Below are 6,213 nucleotides of genomic sequence, written 5' to 3' on the forward strand. Positions count from 1 at the left end.
AATGTATAAATATATAATCTATAAATATATATAATATATAAATATGTAATCTATAAATATATAGTATATATAAATATGTAATATATAAATATATATATTACATATAAATATGTATTATATAAATATATATAATATATATAAATATATATTATACATACAATATATAAATATATATAATATATAAATATATAATATATATAAATATATATAATATATAAATATATAATATGTATTAATACATATTATATATAAATATATAATATATATTAATACATATTATATATAAATATGTAATATATATTTATACATATTATATATAAATATATAATATATATTAATACATATGATATATAAATATATAATATATGTTAATACATATGATATATAAATATATAATATATATATTTTATATGAACATATAATATATATAAATATATATTTATATAAATATATAAATATATATTTATATAAACATATAAATATATATTTCTATAAACATATAATATATATAAATATATATTTATATAAATATATAATATATATAAATATATATATAAATATATAATATATATAAATATATATTTATATAAATATATAATATATATAAATATATATTTATATAAATATATAATATATAAATATATATTTATATAAATATATAATATATAAATATATATTTATATAAATATATAATATATAAATATATATTTATATAAATATATAATATATAAATATATATTTTATATAAATATATATAATATATAATATATAAATATATATAATATATAAATATGTAATATATAAATATATACTATATATTAATATATAATATATGAATACATACAATATATATAAATATATAATATATAAATACATATTATATATAAATATATAATATATAAATATATATTGTATATAAATATATTATATATAATATATATTATATATAAATCTATAATATAAATATAATATATAAATATATATAATATATGAATATATAATATATAAAAATATATATAACATATAAATATATAATATATAAAATATAAAATATATAAATATATAATATATAAAAATATATAATATATAAATATATAATACATAAATACATAATATATAAATATATAATACATAAATACATAATATATAAATATATAATATATAAATATATAATATATAAATACATAATATATAAATATATAATATACAAAAATACATGATATATAAATATATAATATATAAATACATAATATATAAATATATAATATATAAATACATAATATATAAATATATAATATATAAATACATAATATATAAATATATGATATATATCAATACATAATATATAAATATATAAGATATAAATACATTATATATAACTATATAATATATAAATACATAATATATAAATATATAATATATATCAATACATAATATATAAATATATAATATATATCAATACATAATATATAAATATATAATATATAAATACATAATATATAAATACATAATATATAAATATATAATATATAAATACATAATATATAATATATAATATATAAATATATAATGTGTAAATATATTATATATAAATATATAATATATCAGTATACAATATATGTAAATATATAACATATAAGTATATAATATATACAAATATATAATATATAAGTATATAATATATACAAATATATAATATATAAGTATATAATACATACAAATATATAATATATAAGTATATATTATATACAAATATATAATATATAAGTATATATTATATACAAATATAGAATATATAACTATATAATATATACAAATATACAATATATAAATATATAGTATATATAAATATACAATATATAAATATATAGTATATATAAATATACAATATATAAATATATATGACATATAAATATACAATATATAAATATATGATATATAAAAATATACGATATATAAATATATATGATATATAAAAATATACAATATATAAATATATGATATGTAAAAATATACAATATATAAATATATATGATATATAAATAGATCATATATAAATATATCATATATAAATATGATATATAAATATATATCATATATAAATATATGATATATAAAGATATCATATATAAATATATGATATATAAAGATATCATATATAAATATATGATATATAAAGATATCATATATAAATATATGATATATAAAGATATCATATATAATTATATATGATATATAAATATATCATATATAAATATATATTATATAAATATATATGATATATAAATATAATATGTAAATATATGATATATAAATATAATATGTAAATATATGATATATAAATATATATGTAAATATATAATATATAAATATATCATATATGTAATTATATAATATATAAGTATATATCATATATGTAAATATATAAGTATATATCATATATGTAAATATATAAGTATATATCATATATGTAAATATATAATATATAAGTATATATCATATATGTAAATATATAATATATAAGTATATATCATATATGTAAATATATAATATATAAGTATATATCATATATGTAAATATATAATATATAAGTATATATCATATATGTAAATATATAATATATAAGTATATATCATATATGTAAATATATAATATATAAGTATATATCATATATGTAAATATATAACATATAAGTATATATCATATATGTAAATATATAACATATAAGTATATATCATATATGTAAATATATAACATATAAATATATATCATATATGTAAATATATAACATATAAATATATATCATATATGTAAATATATAACATATAAATATATATCATATATGTAAATATATAACATATAAATATATATCATATATGTAAATATATAACATAAATATATATCATATATGTAAATATATAACATATAAATATATATCATATGTAAATATATAACATATAAGTATATCATATATATTTATAATATATAAATATATAATGTATAAGTATATATGTATAAATATATAATATATAAATATATAAAATATATAAAGATATATAATATATAAATATATAATATATAAATGTATATAATATATATAAATATATATGGGGAAAAATGCTTTTATACTTACTCATGTGATTACCCTTTCTTGCAGTCTTTATTCCTTTATTTAGATCCTTGGGATTTTTGTTGCTATGGTGACCTTAGTTATACCAGGTACTTCAAATCTTACCTTGTGTTTAGGATGTGGACTTGTTTGCCCAAAGGTCTTTCCTAATGTCTGCTCCACCTTCAACTTCAGTTTCTCTCTCCATACACTTGTAGCTCTCCCAGGAGTATCCCATCGTTACTTGTTAGTCAGTGCTTATTAGCGGGGCGGTGGGATCTGAGAGGTGAGGTGCTTGGTTGTGATTCTCAGTTCTGATTCCTGCAGGTACTGTGTCCCTGGTCTTGAAGGGTATGACCAAGTGTCTCTGTCCCTCCCCTAAGCAATAGTTTTGGGCTCAGCACGTATTCCTGCCCCTTCCCCAGAATCAGAAGGTTTTTTGTTGTTGTTGTTTTGTTTTTCAAGTTTTTGTTCCTTTTTCTCCAGCTGTGTTGGATTTACCAGCCCCCTACGAGCGTCAGTATTTGTTACCGTTCCTCCAGGCTTTTAAGGCCTTTGTAGGAGAGATGGGCCAATAGCATCTGAGCATGGTTTTGTGTCTTTCTTGTAGCAACTGATATTCCTCACCCCCAGGTCTATGCCAGGAAGGATGCTTCCTTACATGCCTGTAATCCCAGCTACCGGGGAGGCTGAAGCAGAAGAATCACTTGAACCTAGGAGGCAGAGGTTGCAGTGAGCCAAGATCATGCCACTGCACTCCAGCCTGGCAACAGAGCGAGACTTCATTCAAAAAAAAAAACAAAAACGCTCTTACACTCTTCTGCATATTCTGCAAAGTATACTCTGGGAAGGCTGGTTTACAGGATCTCTAACTTTTCTAATATTTCACAATGCATGGCTGATGTTTAATATGAACTCAGACTCCCATCAGATTTTACAGATCTGGGTCTGCTTTTAGTTCAAATGCTTCAGCCAGGGCACTTTAATCTGAGGTCACAGCATTCCCAATTATCAGCAGTATTTTGAAATCTAAGTTCCTCTGGTGGACAACAGGCAACATCATATAGCCATGGAGGATCTGAACAACTTCTAAGTCTGAGAGATTTTATCTGGTGGTTTTGGATTCTTTTCCATTTATACTTAAACAAGGTGACACAAATGTCACTCACAGAAAAGCCACTCTTTTTTTCCCTGTTTTTAAGAAGTCTAAAAATGCACAACTATTTCCTGAATGAGCATTGTGTCCAGGTGTAGAATAGGGAATGTCGTGTCCGCTGGGAACAGACGGTGTACCTGGCATAATTTTATGAGAATTATCCCATGATTCCTGTCCCACCCTGCAGCCCACCATGGGCTCAGTGGGGAGTCTGAGTCTCTGAGCCCCAAAGGGTAGCTTTTTCCCAGACGACACCAGCAAGCAGAGCAGCAGCTTGGGGCTTTGACAAGGAGGCTGGAGTGAAAGGTCATATTGGACCATCCTGGATCACTGGAGGACAATACCCCAGGAACCTCCAGCAATGACTGGTATTGGAATGACTCCCCTGGTCACCCACCTGTGGCAAGACATTTGCAAACAGGGTCTTCCTATGAGGCTTGTGAGGTTTGGCCAATTTGCATTCTGCTAGAATTATTAAGTATGGTCATCCTCATAGATCCAGAAAAGGGCCGAGATCCAAAGGATTGAGAATGCTTTGGGGGGTGTTTCCATAGTGAGTGGCTGGCTATTTAACAGTCAAATGTTTGAGAGGATACAAGTGATGTGTTTCCTGAGGCAAGTGGTCAGAACCCAACAGACTCTTCTGTTCAGCTAAGATGTGAGACCATCTGAAGTTCTTACATGTTCTCACAGAGAAATGGATTCTCATAGGGAAATGGATATATTGTGATAGACACTGTAAGCAGAGAAGTTGACTGAGAAACACACACACACACACACACACACGTCAAGACTGAATGCATAGATGTGTACTATAAAAAGCGTAAAAATACACCACCATTCTAACAGATTGTGTAGGACTATATTTTCTTTTTTTAAATTTAATTTTATTATTATTATACTTTAAGTTTTAGGGTACATGTGCACAATGTGCAGGTTAGTTACATATGTATACATGTGCCATGCTGCTGTGCTGCACCCATTAACTCGTCATTTAGCATTAGGTATATCTCCTAATGCTATCCCTCCCCTCCCCCCACCCCACAACAGTCCCCAGAATGGGATGTTCCCCTTCCTGTGTCCACGTGTTCTCATTGTTCAATTCCCACCTATGAGTGAGAATATGCGGTGTTTGGTTTTTTGTTCTTGCAATAGTTTACTGAGAATGATGATTTCCAATTTCATCCATGTCCGTACAAAGGACATGAACTCACCATTTTTTATGGCTGCATAGTATTCCATGCTGTATATGTGCCACATCTTCTTAATCCAGTCTATCATTGTTGGACATTTGGGTTGGTTCCAAGTCTTTGCTATTGTGAATAGTGCCACAATAAACATACATGTGCATGTGTCTTTATAGCAGCATGATTTATAGTCCTTTGGGTATATACCCAGTAATGGGATGGCTGGGTCAAATGGTATTTCCAGTTCTAGATCCCTGAGGAATCACCACACTGATTTCCACAATGGTTGAACTAGTTTACAGTCCCACCAACAGTGTAAAAGTGTTCCTATTTCTCCACATCCTCTTCAGCACCTGTTGTTTCCTGACTTTTTAATGATCGGCATTCTAACTGGTGTGAGATGGTATCTCATTGTGGTTTTGATTTGCATTTCTCTGATGGCCAGTGATGATGAGCATTTTTGCATGTGTCTTTTGGCTGCATCAGTGCTCTGCACATTCAGAGAAACTTCTCTAGTGACGAACTATAGAAATGATCCCTGAAAGTATAGTCTTAGGACTATATTTTCTTTTGACTTGGGAGGCATGTTTATTGCTGTTAATGCTGCAAAGGGCTCTATGTGCTTTAAAAAATCCCAGTCTGTTGCATTCATAAGCCTGGGTTGGATCTAAAGCAGCCTCCCACCTTTGGAAAGGCAACCCCACGACCTTTCCATGGTTGCTGAATGCAGCTGGAGGCAATCACAGCTGGTGATGTCCGGA

General features: G+C 24.6%; 1 pseudogene; it reads right to left on the minus strand.

Moving 5' to 3' along the window:
* Positions 1-5,892: 5,892 nt before the first annotated feature.
* LOC112439538 (small nucleolar RNA U3) lies at positions 5,893-6,006 on the minus strand (annotated as a pseudogene).
* Between the last annotated feature and the right edge of the window lie 207 nt (positions 6,007-6,213).

The sequence above is a fragment of the Pan paniscus genome, chromosome 2 (assembly GCF_029289425.2).
Source record: "Pan paniscus chromosome 2, NHGRI_mPanPan1-v2.0_pri, whole genome shotgun sequence".
In the NCBI taxonomy this organism is placed as follows: domain Eukaryota; kingdom Metazoa; phylum Chordata; class Mammalia; order Primates; family Hominidae; genus Pan; species Pan paniscus.